Below are 16,887 nucleotides of genomic sequence, written 5' to 3' on the forward strand. Positions count from 1 at the left end.
CACCCTCGTGAGCTTGAACATTGGGTACTGAAATATAACACTAATGTCTTAAACTGGCTAACTACAAGGTTTTAACTTGACATGGAGTAATGCCACAGACAAAAACAGAGATCTGTTGTATACCAAGAATCTCTCTGCTTAATTAGTAGTACTCACTATTGCATGAAGTATGCATGTCTATCCAAGAGAATTTGAAGTACATTTACATCATATAGCCTAATGGAAATGTAGAAATCTTAATTTCAGGCTTCAATATAATTATTACTGTTTTGTTACACTTGACCAGAAATGGTTACATGATCCTCCTTTTGGGAAGACTGCAAAACAGGCCTTTCTTCAAATATTATAAATCACATACGAGAAACCATTCACAGAGCAGCATTTCCAAACGTTCCTATAAATGTAATCCCATTCATACAATTATCAGGATTAAAAGATTCTTCACTTATGCAACATTTCAGGACATTTAATGCAAGTTAATCAGTTACTGTACAGTTACAAGTTACTGTAGTACTGCAGATCGGTTACTGCAGATCCTGGACCAAAACATTTCTTTAGATGGAGAGAAAGGAGGTTAATTGTTAAATGTAATGAAAATAAAAGTTTTGTTCTGGAAAGATATTTGTGTGTCTAAGCCTGATGTGTATGATTTATAATAAGTTAATAGGCTGTGTAAAGGGTGTCTCAATGTATAAATTACATTTGTCAGAGCCCCCTTTCTCAAGATCTATTAAAATAATATAAAATCATGCAGCCAATCACAGAGCAGCATATCCAAACATTCCAGCTGACAGAATTATCAGAATTAAAACAATTATTCAGTTACCAGCAACGTTTCAGGACACTTAAATGCTAGTGGTGCCAGTTTCACAGAATGTACATGTGTTTTTAATAAATAGTTTACCAAAACAGATCAGCTACTTTAGGTCAGTTACAGACAGTGCTGTAGGGATGACTGAGGAGGGGGGTATACTCTGATTTGACAAAAAGCAGTACCATTTTCCCAGCTACACCACTGGTTACAACATATCCTGGACCAATGTTATTTTGCGTAGTTTGTGCAGTCAGAACCTCTCGCCCAAGCTGTACAAGATAACATCTCTTACACAATAAGATACACACTTCACACAACGTATTAAGATATAAATCAAGCAGCATGTAATAGTCTGGATGACAACACCTGAAAACTTTTGTTTTGTTTTTAATGAAAAAGAAAAGTAATAATCGTTCTTCAAGAACTTGACTCAACAATAAACACAGACTTGAAAAACAAGTCACTGATATGAATTACATTTAATTAACAATAAACGTTTGTTGTGTTTTTTGGAAATACACCAGTTATTATCTCTGCTATCTACCTGATGTCAATCTGTCAATGACCGGCATCAGTACTAATTGGTATGTTTAAGCAAAAAGGGATGAAGCAGAAAGAGTTTCAAGCTGCATCAGAAGGTATTTTGAGGGTCACTTCAAAGATGGATTTCTGTGCTAGAAAAGTAAACAGATGTTGTACATGGCTGTAATTTATAGGCATAATACTGCAATTGGTATAGTTCCACTACAAAGGGATCTTAGGAATCTGGCCAAGCTTCAACCACATTTTCGCTCTTTCTTTTATACAAACTGTGCTTTATCTGACCCACTCCCACAAAACCATTCAGGCTCTTCAGTCTCGGCACCGCAAGCACTTTCTAGCAACAGTTGACGGTTCTTGAATTACGCAAACGCGCAGTCCCTATTGTTCAAGATGTATACTTTCTAAAGTAGAGGGGGGCCATGTGTGATTCCTGTGCTGGAGAAGCTAAGCCGCAGGGTGACTGTGAATGGGTTTACAGATCAACAATGGGCCTGCGGGGGTAAGTAGCACACGCTAGACACTGCCACCAGGTCAACAGGATTCTGAGAAGCCAAATAAAGAACAATGCCCCCACACCCTGCAGGCCATGGATGCAGTTTAACACAACCAATGAAGAACTCTGCGTTTCCCGCGAGGGAGGCTGAAACGCCCAGCTGGGCGAGACTTTGACACATCGGAACTTTTTGGTGGGAAGTTTGCAGACAGGTGAAAGGAACAAAAAAAACAATGTGCTGCTAAAGGCAAGAAAATAAATACCTGCCTCCCACCCCACCCTTCCCCCTGACTGCCTGAGACAGTCTCATGCTTTCAAACTAAAGCCTGTCGTGGGAATCCTCCACTCCATATCCAAACATGGAATGAACACCACTTTTAACACCTGTCAGTATCGTCATTAAAAAAAATCCTGGCAAGTTTGTGTAGCAAAAGGAGTTGGTGATAAACACACATTTTTCCTCTCTGGGGTACACAGACTAAGGGCCGGCCTATAAGTACACTATTCTTTATAGTTTTCTGAAACTGAAATGAGCAAATTCCCTTGCTATTTACAACAAACCTGGCTTCTGCTCATTAAGAAAAGCTGGATAACTTCACTTTAAGCTACACAGGATCCTGAACCTTCAGACTGTTGATTCCATCACTCAAACACAACCTTTTATGCCTTGGCATAGTAGCCCTCTCTGGCATCAAACTACAAACTAGATTATTAACTAAATCACAATCACACTAAAGCAGAAAATAGGTTACATGTGTACCCATAGCAAAGAGACATGATTTCACAAATGCAAACATCTGGATCAGCAGAATGAAGCGAGTACTCAGATTAACATGGTTCTTTCAACCCTTAAATCTCCCTTTTTAATTTCTTAAAAGGTCAATTACAAGCTTCATGACTTAAAGAGTCAAATGGCGTATTGATTGTTTCTTTTGGGGAAAAATCTAGATCTGTCACTTGAACAAAGGAATGGCTGTGGGAGGGTTTTATAGCAGCTTAATCTGTACCACCCTCTGGAAATTTAGTGGGACTAGACAGGCCCTCTTTAAACAGTGTGCAAATCCTGGACAGCATAATATGCCAGCATCCCTTCACCGCACGCTGAAGCACCGCTTCACGCAAATGTTCAGATCTCTAATTAGTCAAGGATGCAAATCTGGCTCCCTGTCTTGTGTACTTTCTTGCTTGTTCTTTTTCTCTGAGATCTGTAGCTTTGATTTTGAAGTAATTTTAGGAATCTTAACTCAACAGCTCATGCAAATTAACCACAAACTAAACCTACAACAGGCTCCCACTTCTCTTGAACGTGTGAAGCCTTCAAATCGACATTTTTGGGGGAGAGAAACTATTTGGAATCATTATTTCATTGTTAATGAGAATCTCCCATGAAAATCAAGTTTAGCTAGAGGCACTAATCTCTTCTTAACCGTTGGGATAAACAAATGAATGTTGTGGGATTATGAAGCTTCCAATGGCGACTGGCTGCATTCTGAGAGAGCTTTTTAATGGAAAAGAACTGAAATAAATCTGATTGATTGGCAATTTTGGTCCATAACACTGGTTAATGATTAGTGCAGAGGTTTAACAGTTCTCTAAGTGTGACTATCTTCTGCATGTTTAGCACTCTCAGACACTACTGTTGCTACACAATCAGTTTGTGGTACCGGTCACCCAGCAATAATATTATACAGTTATAAAAAAAACTCAAGACACATGGAAATTAGCAAAACAAACTGCTGCAATAAGATTGCTGAAAATTACATGACTCGTGTAGAGCACCACAAACAGGAATCTGACCATGTGAGACCACAAAGAAAAGGAACCACAAGACAGATGTCTTCAAAATAAGAAGACCTTGCATGTCTGTGGCAGTGTGCAGATCTTCTAAATCTAAGCTGGGATTTTCTTTCCATGGTTAAGGGAGCAAGTGGGTTAAGTTCAAGAGCTTTGCAAACAGGAACTTAATTTGCTGTGGTTTCTGGATTTGGTACCTTATTGTGCTTCCCTGAATAACAGACTGTACATGATTGTATCCCACTAATATAATAATTAAAAAAATACAAACCCACATATGAATAAATAAGGACTTGCTAGTACATTGAGGCTTTAACTCAGTTTGGCTGCAGCTCAAGTTGAACATGATGTTGGATTCCAACAGGCCTATAACTCCTGAGCACACAGCCAGCTTTGTTAGGGGGCTTTTTTGTGTATGGTCTCTGAGGTGTGCAAAAGTTTGCATATTTGTTTTCTTGCATTAAACAGAGATCAGTGCATAGCAAAACACTGGCTGAGGGGGGGAGTGGATGGGGACCATAATAAAACCCATTTAATTGCATTCTCATAAAAACAAAGCAAGCTCAGTCAGTCCTCAGGCGGACCTCCTAGAGAGTTGCTCTCGTTACACACAGATCCTTAAAAACACACGGGGAGGGGGGTGAAGATGATCCATCAGCCCAGGAAAGTGATTATAATTATGATGAGACACAAAACAGAACAAAAAAAAAAACACAAAAGAAAGACTCTTTGTTATAGAGAGGGATACATTGCCTTCGCTATCTCCGACTAAGGAACAACGGGGGGACAGCATGCGAGGGTGCTTGCAGATAAGGGACAATTAGTCAGGAACTTTTATTATGGTCACATAAATAACAGCCAGTAGTGTATGGTAGCAGACCAGAGATAGCTGGACAGAAAAATACACACAGCTTGCTGCTGGTGGGGATGGCAAAAACGAGGTCATCTAGGTGATTGCACTCTTCTCATCAACACTATATGGCACTGCATGTCATTATACACTAAAGATAACTATTTTATTTACTACTGTAAGTACTGTATTTAATTTCATGTTTTATGAATCATTAAATCAAAAAATGTTTATTGAAAACTAGGAGATGAGTTTATAAATTTAGTTTCAAATTACATTCTGCCGTAACTGTTTCAGATGGCAACAGATATTGTCAATGACAGCCATTTGCAAATAAACAGAACTGAAGAGATGGAGTAAAATTATTTGGATAAAAAATTCACATACAAAAACACACAACTCACAGTATGCAATTCTGAAAGACAATTTTGCATGGAAAGTCTGCAAAGAGAAAACACTGTGACTTTCTCTGTCTAACATAAAATCTAGCAAATGTGGGTGTATCCTGCTGATTAGTTCAGCTTTGTGTCAACTCAAATGGATTATAATGTAGAGACTCAAAACTATTATTATTATTTTTTTAATTGACAGTGTTTATTAAAAGGGAATCTCACCCCCTATAGACTCAAGCAAGGCAAGTTTTAATTTTTTGCTTTGCATCTACAAATATATAGATACAAATATGGGACCACCTACTATGTGCATAGAATCATGTTCTGCTTAATATGCTCAGTACACATTTAACTTTAACAATACGAACTTGCAACAAGAGAGATCCAGTGTGACAACAGAGGAGAACACCATCACATCCTTGCCTTTCTGAATACCAAGTGTCTTCAAATAGCTGTTACTGCATTCAGGACAAAGAATCCTGGTGGCAGACATACCGTGAAGCTCTGTTCAATGTGTCACTCCAGTCTGCTCTCTCTCTTTTTTGTTTTCCCTTGTGCAATGAAACACTGGACTGTCCATCAGAACAGTAGAAAGACTGCTTACTAAATGATGGATGATGAACTTTGTGTGAATTGAAAGAGGTGGGTTATCGGGGGGCGGGGGTTACTGTACCATAGTAAATACACTACCACAGCTGTTGCAGAGATAAACCCACACGTTTGGGATTGTGTTTTGGAGGTGTTGAATGGATCTTAAAACACTGAATCCCGTACAATTTGTGTAACATCCGAGTCTGGCAATATCATGATCCCCAGTAATGGTTCTTCACCCTGAAACGTCAATCACTCCTGAGACAAAATATGTTTTTATATGCAAATGAGGGGTAAACTTTAATACAACATGAAAATATTTTAAATGCCTACAGTCCTGATTATAATAATTGGTTTCACAATGCCTCTCTGGCCATTACATATAGGGAAATGGATTACCTTGCCTTTCTAATGAGTAAGACCAGTACATGTTTTTTGTAGTTACTGTAACACACTTACAACTTATCTACTCAGACAAAATTGATGCCAAAAGCCCTCATAATTTGTATTAAAATAAAAGTTGCAAAAAAATTTGAACAACAAAAATCTACTGTTGTGTTAAAATGTCTGGTCTTCCACTTGAGTCAATATTTTACCAACTTTGTCAAATCAGACCCTTCACTGGCAGTTAAAAATATCACAGTTGAATGAAAAGCTAAAAAATAAAATAGCCTTATTTTGAAGTTAACAATACAGCATCTCAGGATTCGCTATTTCTGAATAATGATCTGTATAGTTGCATTTCTTTGCAATCTACTGCAAGAACTGTAACCCGGGGAACTCCATATTTTACAGTGCTTCCTTTTTATTTGAGCCTGTGAGCATACTCTAGGTTCTCCACTATTAATAGGGTTACAGGTACTGTCACTAATTTGCAAGCCAGACCCATGCAAAGTCAATGGAAAAGGCTGTACAGTGTGGAGGAGGAGGGGGAATTCTACTTCATTAGGAAAGTCGTCATGTGGACCAATACAATTAGCCACCTGGATGAGCAAAGAAGAGGGGGCTGATTAAGCAGATTCTCAAATGACTGCATAGTGTTACTCAGCATCCGGGTGTATCATTCCCCACCAAAGAAAACAACAAGTGACCTGGCACCACACCGCAAGAGTGTGTTACACTACACTACATGTGCTTTGTCTTCAGATGAGCTCCCTTCCACCCCCTCTCTACTTGGCTGCAGAATTAGGAGCATTTTAAGACAGGGAGCCTCCAGGACCATTCTAGACAGTTGATCAATAAAACCCTGTATTAACAGACAGTATATCATATGCATTTTGGTAGACAGTCACTTCACTTTTTGGCACGACAAAGCAGCGCAATCAAAATAGCCATAACGAAGAGAAACAGGTGAGGATAACAATTCTGATGAAAGAGCTGTACGCTGCAAGTTTATCCTATGGATGCGTGGCGTTACTTCCCCATGCCATATACACTGACCTACAGCCCAGTGATTAAGTTAATTAATACAAAAAACGGCTTTCAAGTAGTTATGACAGAGTATGTATTCCACAAACTGCTTCCTGGCAAACCAGCCCTTTCCCTTTTCTACTTTTGTTCTTGCAAAGTGTTGGAAGAAACAAGCCAGCATAAACACACCAATAGCCCGTCACTCACCCCCGCTGATGCCCCGATCACGGTCTTGGTTGTGTGCAGGCGTAGAGTGACTGGTTGGGCCCTGACCGGACTCTCCTGCACCTGAGCCTCTGCTCCCGAGTGCTCAGCCGCGATGCAACGTGTCCAGCCAGAAAGAACAAGGGAGCCGCCCTCTGTCGCCTTGGAGACGGATGCTTTCAAAAGCAAGGTTGGCCAATGAAAAACACAGGCAATTGTTCTCGGACACAAGTCACGTGACAGCAGGGTCTCTCTCAAAAGCAGAGCGTGGCGATTCACAAAAGGGACTGCAGCAAACCACCCTGTCTCATTGTCTTTGTAACAGAGGATGGGTTTCTGAAATGACAACTGCTGCTCACTGTTGCCAACTTTTATCATGCCCCCCCCCGCCCCCCTCTGCAATTCTCACTACCCACAATAAATCCCTTATTACAAGCCTGTAGTGTTGTGCATTGTGCTTTGAAGAGAGACACACATTAAACCAGTTCGGCTCTTGCTGGTCTCAGGCCGATTGTGTTTACATGCCTCTCATAGTTTCAGCTCTTTTGTAAAAATAGACAAAAAATGTTGACAGTTCAGCTTGTCCACATTCAAATAGGTAGGGCAGTTTCGACTCTTTTGGCATCTTACTTTCCTCGTCACATTCTCTTCTGAAGCTTTCCCTTAAAAGACTATCTGCTTAAAACAAGACTCTTTTCTGAAGCTCAATCTCTAGACTTCTTTTAAACTCTGAGGTAATCTCCTTCCATGTTTGAGTTTGAAGCTACATGACTTTGAAGTACAGAGCACCTTGAAGTAGGAAAAGAAGATTCCCCACCACTGACCTGTTCGCCAACACTGAAACTCCCAAAGTATAAAACTTTTCCAATTTATTGAAAGTGTTTTGTATCCTACATTTTAGTAATGATGTATTGCTGTTTTTCCTTATCATTGCAGTAATTTCCTGTAATGAAGGATTTATTTGTGGTGGAACCTGAAGTTTCAAGAAGCTTTAAACAAGAAATATTGGTTAAGACTAAAGCAGAGGATTCTGGTACCTAATAAGGGCATCAAAGAGTGGAATATTACATTAAGGCTTAGACCAAATCAATGACTTTAAGACATGGACAACCCGCTAATCCCGAAATTATAATCCAGTCCTGGAAATTAGTAGAAGCAAACCCAAACTGCTTCTGGGTAATGTAATTTGCGATTGGTGGGTAACTCAAAGTCTTGGTCTGGTCTAGATCTAAGTTAATGACAATACATTTGAGCCTATGCTATAGGCACCAGCCTTTTACTACAGCAAAGAGTGTTTGCCTTGGTCTGTGCAGTGTATACAGTGGGACCCTGGATACACACCAGTCTCAGACATACTTTTGAGCACCCAAGCCACAACAAGGTGCAAAACCAGGGATTTCAACCTTTTTAATATGCCTGGGCTTTGAGGGTCATGCATCATTAACTGCTCACTAGATTAATGAATAGGAAAAGATGCACACCTTGGTAAAAGGGCTCTCCCATTACAGAAAGTGCTGTCTCAGCTTTGGTGAATGGCAGTTCGTTTTGGCTCTCAGTATTTGTACATTTCTTCTGTTTACACACAAGTAGTAGCAACATATTTCCATTACTATGACTCAGGTTAGAAGGTGCGTTTTGTACCGTGCTACGGACAGATACTCTGTGACACATCGGAAGTGACAAGCCCTGATTATAGAGGGATTTCCTAAAGCCTTTTTTTAGCTGCACACTGTTCAAGTAACACAAACCAACCTCAAAACTGGTGGAACCAATTTAGCATATTTCTCCCTAACATGACATTGCTTTTTTGGCACCATTTCAAAATATAGGTTAAATGGCAATTTACGTAAATGGTAGGAATTAGAACAGAGAATAGTTTTGGTTAAGCAATGAAAAGTCATGCTGCTGAATTGAATACTCAGGGATTCCATAGGAATCGGTCAGACTGTGTGCTGATCAGTTAACAGGATACTATTCAGTTCTGGACGGTCAGAGAGGAGCAGTTCTCCTTCCTAGAGTCCTTCTGAACTTTAATATCAAACACCCTATGACAGCAACAATATTATTTTCTTTTTTCTTTTTAAATTTCATATTTTATTACACTCGTGCAAAACTAATACTTGCTTGTTGCTTATTGTTCCTTTGCTTTGCAGTTTGAGTATCGATTCCCTACCCCTTCGGTCCACTTGCAGACGCTCCCCATCAGGGTGTTGGCAAAACCAAAATGGAGAACAAAAAGCACTAGCCTACCGATGGAGCGGCAATGATTAACCAATGCTTCATAATGGGAACGAAAAACACAGGCAGTTCACGTAGAAAAAAAGCACAGCAAAGCTACCTCGCAATGACAGCACGATGTCCAGAGAATGAATTATGGATATCAGTGACGATAGTCAGTGTGTACCCTAATAAAGCTGTCTAACCGACACTGCTGAAGGCCATATGAGGGGAACCTAATAACTCACAACTTGGACAAGCTTTGGCCTTCTGCTTGCACTGAAATTTGGGAAAGGGAACTTGGAACTCAAAACTAACTGGTCTGTACTGGATTGGCAAACACCCATTCCACAGAAATCAAAAATGTCTTCCTCTAAAGTTCAGTGGATGGCAGAAAAGGGATAAGATGTTCCAGCTAGGGGAGTTCAAAGCACTTTAAGGGAGATATTGCCAAGCATGAAAAAAGCAAACTCTGTGCAATTACAATAACAAACCCATCAACAGCAATTGTTTTAGTCTGGACAAAATACTATAGAGTTAGTAGGAATATAATACACTAATAAAAAATAGGTTGTTTTCTGAACACAAAAGGTGGAAAATTATAATGGTTTGTAACCATAGTCTTCACAAAACACATTCGAGAGCTTGTGTTTAAAATTCTCAATACTGTTTAACACATTCTTAGCAAACATAAATGGTAAATGTAGGCCTTAAAAATATATTACCTTTTAAACATTTTTTTGTGCAAATGTAAAAACACATTTCTAATTCGGTATCAAACCACAACTTTATTCAGTGTAAGGATTTACTCTTTGAAGGTGCATAAGTTAATAAAAGCAGAAGGCTATTATATATTTATCTGGAAAGACCAAGTTATTCCAAAAATAAATATTTTATCACATATTATAATTAAACTGAAATAAGGATAGATTGAAATGGAAAACGAGAAGTAGCGTTTTATTCGACATTTGTCTAATAAATCACTAGGAAGAGTAATTAGTCAGTAAAAGCACAGACTGAGCCCTATGAGCTGAGGTTCGCCGGCTTCAATCCAGCTAATGTCATTAGCTAAATGTGACAGGGGGAGCTCAGAGCACAATTGGCTCATCACTGCTCAGGTTGGTGTGGGTTAAATCACCAGAGCTTCTCTCAGCTCGTCACTAACGAGCATCTCCTGGTGGATTCCTGGACGACTGCATGTTTGCAATGAGGCTGGGAGCACTCGCGCCTCTTCTCCAATCAGTGATGATCCCTCCCTGTGAAGCCTGCATGGTGAAAAGTGATGGGCAGCCAGGGTTGGAGAAGCCTAGTCATACTTCCTCACCACCCTCCATGTGAAGGCAATGGGACTCATTGTGACAAGCGGAGATGCATTAGCATAAATTGGTGTTTCCAAAATTAGGGCGAGAAAAAAAAATACTATAATAAGTTATTACCTTCAAAAAAGGTGTCAACATCCCACAGGATTAAGCAAAGTAGTTATTAATTTAGGTTACAAACACACACTCTGCGATTACTCTTTTCAACTTCTGAATCCGGGCTGTAATGTCAAAATGTTAGAACTTACTTGCTAATAGGGATCAGCTACAGCTAGCAATGAGTGATACTGGCATTATGGTTTTAAGAAGTTAAGAAGCTTGGTACCCTTTGCACTGTGGTTGAAACTGCTTTAGAGAGCATACAGTAAACTACTGGCTTTCTCACACAGATAAGAGAGCTACAGAGAACTGCATGGTTCTCCATTCACAACCAACTAAAATAATCATAAACAGTCTAAATAAGGAAGGTAATTTCATTTCTGCCACGGATAGACATTGATCAGACTGATCTCTTTAGCCATATCACAGACTCAAAAAAACATTTATGAACAAAATAGCTCTTGTTTAAAGCAGGAATGAACTTAGTGTATGTCTGCGTGTCATTCATCATCTCATTGTACTTCTCTGTATTTTTGCACTTTGTTTGCACTTTGTAAGTTGGATAAGGGCGTCTGCCAAGAAAAATAAAAATAAAATAATCAGTTCTGATGTATAAAAACAAAAGTGTACATGATTAAGTATTGCACACTGCACAACAGTGCCTCCTCCTGATCTGCCACGTGCCTGCAGGACAGCGTTGTGTGTTAAGCTCCTTTGCTGCTTCTGTGGTTTGCATTCCAGTTGGACGCTCTCAGGGAGGCAGCTGGCTCAGTGACTCACTCTCGAATGATTTTCAGGGGGGAGGAGAGGGCGAGACTGGGTGCAAGAACGGTTTGATATGCAATTAGTAGTTTTTAACAGTGTGTCAATTGAGAGCCAATGCTTGAGCAAAACAAATACCATTCTACATTTCAAAGATAAGAATCAAGTTTTTCAAGTCAACAGCTTTTCCTGACATGGTGCCATTGACATGAATATGTACTAATTAAAGTTTCTCCCACAGTTGTATGTCTATCAACTGTCCTTAATTACCCTGTTATTGTTGCATTCCTACCATTTTGTGTCTTCCTGTTGTCACATTACGGGCTGATCTACTGTGCTTGGAGCTTAGTTAAAAATGTATCCAAAGATGTTGGTGAGATTTAAATTACTTTGCTGGGAGTTGCAAATTCAGGTTAGGATTAGACAGTAGATTAGACAGGCGTGTGGTTTGAAAACACTGCTGGACAATGTCCAAAAGCTGAATTACACCACAAAAAACACAGCCAGGATGGGACCTAGAGATAAACCACCCAAGCACCAAACAAGAGACTGTTAGTAAGACTTTTGTTCTATAAACGATGCTTAGTCAAGCCACTTGTTTTCTTTTTCCTATAATCTCAATTTTTACTTGAAAAGTTATCTCCCCCTGAATGACTCAACCCACTTTAATGAGAAACTGATTCATTTTAATGGTCACTTTCAACTTTGCCATACTATGATATGAAAAACATTTGCCAGCGTATGAAACTATCTTGTTGTGGTGCGTTTCTGAAAGAATATAGATCACTCAGTGACACTAGGAGCCTAAAGTACATCAACACAATGCCAGGCAAGAGCAACAATAACCATTGATAGTCATGGACTAAAACTACTGACAGATGAAACGGAGACAAATTCAAGTTAGATGGAAAAGTACAAAAGAAAATAACACTGTTAGATTTGAGGAGACAAAGTCATTACAATTTGAACAGAGCTGAGGCACAGCACGAGTCTAATCTGTATTAAATGCTATTTCACATGTTTTTACAAGTTCACATCCTCTAAGTGCCCTCAGTTCAGTCCAGTGTGTGGTGCTGTGCCACCACACTGACAGCAGGTGCAGTGGAAAGGGACTCGAAGTGTATCTCATGGATCACACATGCTCGCCCACACTCCATGGTAAGTCTCCAGAGTCTGCCATGGGCTGACATAATTGGTTCAAACTTAATGTAAAACCAAGACATATTGAGGCTGCAAAAGCATGGACACTTGCAGTTTTACCTGGGTAGTTTTCCTTCTGACCATTAGGTAATTCACACTGGTACCTCTATATAAAAAAAAAAACATTTGAACAATGAGTGATTGTTTTCAGAAAGGTGGTATCTGGACTGCTTTTCTTCCTGGAAAGTATTTCAGCAAAGCAGGATAGTGCAGTTGAAATACCATGGATTGGGAATTCCCCTTCAAGATTTAGTGTCACTAGTAACAGTATTGCATTCCCAAATAATATGTCTGGAGGAAAAAAAAAAATCTGGAAGCCTAAAGCTCCAGTATAGTACACAGAAAACAAAGAAATATAGTTGTGAAGAAAGGAAATCAAGAGTTGGCTCAGACTAAGTGGCTTGAAGGAGGTCAACAGCACTGCAATGCTCTAACTCACATTAATTATCACACAAATATGCAACACAAAGCAATACTCTTAAGAAAGCACAATATCAGTAAAATGCACTAAATCATCACAGCATAGAATAATGGCTTTTTTTATATTCATTTGAAACTGGTAACATGGGAGAAGGTTAAAATTGAAAAAAAAAACTTGCACTTACAAGACTAACAAGCTTATATTGGAATCTGTAAGATGCTCAGGGCAATAATTGCACAAGCCTTTGAACAAATATTGGTGTGACCAGAACTGCAGTCATCGCCCTTTGGGAATGAATTTCAGAACAGGAATCTACAAAATACCTTCAAACTCAATTTCAGAGATTAAGGTATTTGGCATGTGCGGTCTTAACTGACAGACGGGGTCTTGTAACTCAAATACATGGAAAGGTGCCCCACAAAAAGTCTGGTTTACAACAAGTACCAAAACAATGCTTCAGTCACTTAATCACACGGCATCAGGGTGCTGCCTGTAACTTAATTATACAATGACTAACGGCACAAGCTACCAGTGGAGTGTTTTGCCTCAAACCATCAGCATCATAAGAGAAAACACATTCCCACAATGTACAGACACACCCTCTCACAATGCATGCACCGATTTGCTGTTTGGGGAAAAAACGAACATATTTACGGATACATATGGTATGACTCAAATTAACAACTACGATCACATAGGGATATTTAATAGATCAACTCAATGCTTACACTGAAGACAAAAAAGGAATAAATACAAATGGTTTGAAAGGCATGATATACTAATGATTAAAATTGCTCGGTATGAATTGCTCAGCTTCAAGAGTGGCATTTCTTTTCTCATCCTGTCTCTCAAATGGATTACAGGAGTCATTTAGGTCAGGGATTGGCCTGCTCTCCATTCAATGCATTCTAAACAGCTGTCCTTTGGCAATATAGGGTCTTGTGATAAGTGGAGTGACCAGCACATGAAAACAAGAATGACATCAATGATTAATTAATGCTTGGCAGCAAAGAGTGGTGATAATGATGAGCAAAATAAACTTAAAAAACTAAAGCAACAGAGGTGGCTACACCCTCAACAGACTCAGGCATAGGTGTCTCCAGTCTTCTCTGGCTGTTTCGCCTACTCACGCAACCTGCTCCGAAGTGTTGGAAAAAGTGGCAATGGCAATGCTCTCGCAACACAACCGGGTCATATCCTGCATATCCTATGATCCTGCTCAAAGGAAGAGACTTGGCTGTATACAAGCTAAATAGACTATATAAAAACCTGCATTGGAATTTCTGAAATGCTGCATTTAAAAAGAACAGCCTCAATTTGCCATGAAGCACCCAGCTGCAAATAATATTCCACTGACAGAAGCACAGACCGATGAGCTCAAAGGGAGAATGTGAAATCTGTAACTTGACATGCACGAAAATGTGCATAAGGCACAAGATTGATATCAGGGATAGAGTTTGTGAGAGTCAGGCATAAAACACCTGCCTGATGAGAGGCTTGTGCAGTATCTGAAGTATACAACACTGCAGGATTTCACTCCGTCTTCGATGCCAAAAGCTACAAAGTGTCACTTTTTTTCCTGCATCCAAATCTTCAGGATATAGCTGAAGAATTTTGTTGCAAGCAAAGAACCAAACACTTAGTGAATTTGATTGCAAAGAAAGGATTAGCCAAGATAGGGAGGCAGCAGATGGAGCTGGGAGAAAACTGGATGGCAATCTTGTTATTGTTGCAGGTAAAACATTTAGGTGTGTGTGTGTGTTTTAGTTTTTTGAGTGGGGTACACTTTGTGCAATATTTAGTTGTGTTTTATCAGCATCATTCTCTAATCAACTCGCTATGCATACATTTCACAAGACAAATACTTACCTGTAAAACTTTTTTCTTTCAATTACACAAACGTGCCTACGTAAAACGTCAATAATGCAAAATCACATATCCCCCACTTCACCAAGCATTTGAGACATCAATTTCGCTTTGAATGCGAGTCGTCTCTTCTCATTCAATAAAAGGGTGGAAATACAGAGATCACGCCGCTGGAATAAAACCTAAATGTAGTTTAACAAGTCTGTGTGGGAATTTATACAATACATGGATACCGATGCGCATGTTTGCGGTGTTAACGTCCCAACATACAGTAAACATGTTGTCAAAGAAAAGCGATTACTCTTTCCAAGCTACACTACAGGTTCATTTCATCTCCTTTGCTACAACACACCAGTGCATTCAAGCGCAAATCTTTCTGGGTTTCATTTTTAGACACTTCCAGGGCTCAGTGGGTTGTCTCTTATGCTGCCGAAACTCTGTGCGCACATTGTTACGAGAAGAAGAAAAACACATGAATGAGGAAAAGTCATTGATACACAGCACTAGTCCTCTGCTTTTGTGTAGCTCCCCAATAGCAGGTGCGTTTACGTATGATGTCTCCGATCCATTCAACCTCCCTGCACTTCTCAAGTTAATTCAATTTCAGCAGCATGACAGTACTGAACACAAAACGATGTAGACATTGCTTGGCATGTTTAGTGTTGTTTGTTGGGCTTAGTTGTATGCGCTGTTGTGGCACGATCTCTTCTGCAGAGTAGCCTATAGAGACGAAATATTGAACACTACCTGGAAATGAGTTTAATCTGACTGTGCTCTCCCAAAAAACAAGTCTTACCGATGCAGGGCTCCTGTGGTCTGGGAAGTGCGCCTCACAGTCGCAGCAGAAACACTGTAACTGCATCAAAAGACGCAGCCAGCTTGTGGAGGCGCCGGCTGTGCTCTCCGGGTTGCCGACACACTTTCTGTGTCACTCTGACATCACGGAGTGCGGCATCTTAAAGGGATGATTGAGTACGCAGGGGTCAGCCGATTATTAATCAGCTGCGTGATTGGGGCGGTTGAGGCGGTGTCTTGAGCTGCCAAGTGGGATTTCCACTAGAGCTCACTGTACAAAAACTCGTTTCAATAGTTATATTTAAACAATAACCACAGTTTGAGTGCATGCGTGCTTTATTTCCCTGGTGGGAGTTGCATTTTCTGGAAGAGTTTTTGTTAGTTTGTTTGGTAATAACTGCGTCATGACTGAGGATACATTGTTTCGGGAGAGACTTCATACGTACAAGATTTCTCGAAAGCCACACATGTTCAGCTCATTTTAGTCGTTTTCAGGATTTGAGGTTGATAACAGTTGACTAACAGCAATGAAGCTTATACAGAGCACACTGTAAGTCCAAGTCATTAGTTTTACCTTTGGGTAATTGACCACACTGTTGTGTAACTGCTGTACTGACAAGGGGAGAAGTCAAACTGCTGCACTGCCACCAGGATCTTTTGGGATATGATGTTCATTCATCAGTGTATTCATGTGAAGAGGTTTTTCCAAAAGGTTATGGGTATACCCCACAAAAACATAACATATCTGATGGGGAGTTCTATCCTCAAACCTCATTGGTCCAGACTGCACCCTACACATCTCCCCCTCTTCTGACAGCCTGTGTGCCCGCACTGTCATCTACGCCTATATCAATTTGGACGACTTGCTCTGTATTCATCATATTGCTTTGCATTTTTGAATGTGTTCCAGTATTACTCTGTGTATCATTATGTAAACACACAAAATGTTGATAATATAGTATGCTTTACTCATTATACTTTGCTCTGGTAAACCTGGCAAACCTTGAAGAAGGCATTTGTCAAATTAGTTAATAATAATGATAATAAGATTAAAAAAACTCTTAGCAGGGTAAATGCCAGACAAAGAGGTGAAAGGTGCTGAGATGCTTTAGTTTGG

General features: G+C 39.8%; 1 protein-coding gene across 4 annotated transcripts in view; it reads right to left on the bottom strand.

Moving 5' to 3' along the window:
- rassf7a (Ras association domain family member 7a) overlaps positions 1–15,884 on the bottom strand; it is a 47,984-nt gene extending 32,100 nt beyond the window's left edge. For 2 of the 4 annotated variants that reach the window (XM_066701087.1, XM_066701086.1), the window contains exons 1-2: positions 15,772–15,884; positions 7,095–7,267 (exon numbers count right to left, since the gene is read on the bottom strand). The gene's annotated coding sequence lies outside the window, so the exon portion shown is untranslated. The remainder of the gene's footprint in view (positions 1–7,094; positions 7,268–15,771) is intronic. The other 2 variants (XM_066701085.1, XM_066701084.1) reach the window with 1 other exon arrangement.
- Between the last annotated feature and the right edge of the window lie 1,003 nt (positions 15,885–16,887).

The sequence above is a fragment of the Amia ocellicauda genome, chromosome 4 (genome assembly GCF_036373705.1).
Source record: "Amia ocellicauda isolate fAmiCal2 chromosome 4, fAmiCal2.hap1, whole genome shotgun sequence".
NCBI lineage: Eukaryota > Metazoa > Chordata > Actinopteri > Amiiformes > Amiidae > Amia > Amia ocellicauda.